Raw genomic sequence first — 817 nt, 5'->3', positions numbered from 1 at the left:
GCTTCTATCTGGAGGCACTGTGAGATCAATGGTCTGGTAATGTCTGTTGATTTCCAGTATCAAATTCATAGAAGCATGCCATGAGTAGAAGAGAAAGAATCTTGGCAATTTTGTAATTTCTGTTCTTTCATCCAAATAGGAGAACTGGAGCTCAGCAAAGAGTGAAGAACAACCTCAATGTCACATAAAATGTTCTCCATCCTCCATTTCCACCAATGTCTCCAAACACCTCTCTCTCCCCTTCTCTTCAACAGTTTCCATTAGTGTTTTCCATTAACACAAAACTCAGAATTCTCTCTGCCACGGGCCCTTGTGTTTTTCGATGTTTGTGTCCTTGTTTATGCAGTCTCTCCACTGCAACTGTGTCAGGCAGTGGGGACAGCTAAAATGTTGATGCTGCCATCTGGGAATCACTTTCTTATGGGGTTCACTCATGTAAACAAAGAACACTTGCTCTAAAGTACAATGTAATCAACTCATGAAAATTATGAAACAAAACATGCTGTAGCTCCCCTTCTATGCCTGTTCAAATTACAGAAATTGCATTGAAATGCATTGAAATGATAGCAAACATTTTAGTAGACAATTCCATAATATACACTGATTTTAAAAGATGGACTCAGACCATAAATTTTGAGTGATTGTTGGAAGGTAAAGGGCAGATAGAATCACCTTGCTGGAGAAATCAGAAGAGGGACAACTGCAAAATAAAGGCTGTAACAGGAGCATGTGTCACATCATCATAGCAGTTTTCTTTCCTTCCTTCCTTCCTTCCTTCCTTCCTTCCTTCCTTCCTTCCTTCCTTCCTTCCTTCCTT

At 39.9% G+C, this 817-nt stretch overlaps 1 pseudogene; it reads right to left on the bottom strand.

Moving 5' to 3' along the window:
• Nucleotides 1-247: 247 nt before the first annotated feature.
• LOC108526615 (keratin, type I cytoskeletal 18 pseudogene) overlaps nt 248-817 on the bottom strand; it is a 5,550-nt pseudogene continuing 4,980 nt past the window's right edge.

This window comes from Rhinopithecus bieti, unplaced genomic scaffold (genome assembly GCF_001698545.2).
Source record: "Rhinopithecus bieti isolate Rb0 unplaced genomic scaffold, ASM169854v2 scaffold_3041, whole genome shotgun sequence".
Taxonomy (NCBI): domain Eukaryota; kingdom Metazoa; phylum Chordata; class Mammalia; order Primates; family Cercopithecidae; genus Rhinopithecus; species Rhinopithecus bieti.
Note: the sequence above shows the minus strand (reverse complement) of the source record. Positions and strands in the feature narration are given on the sequence as shown.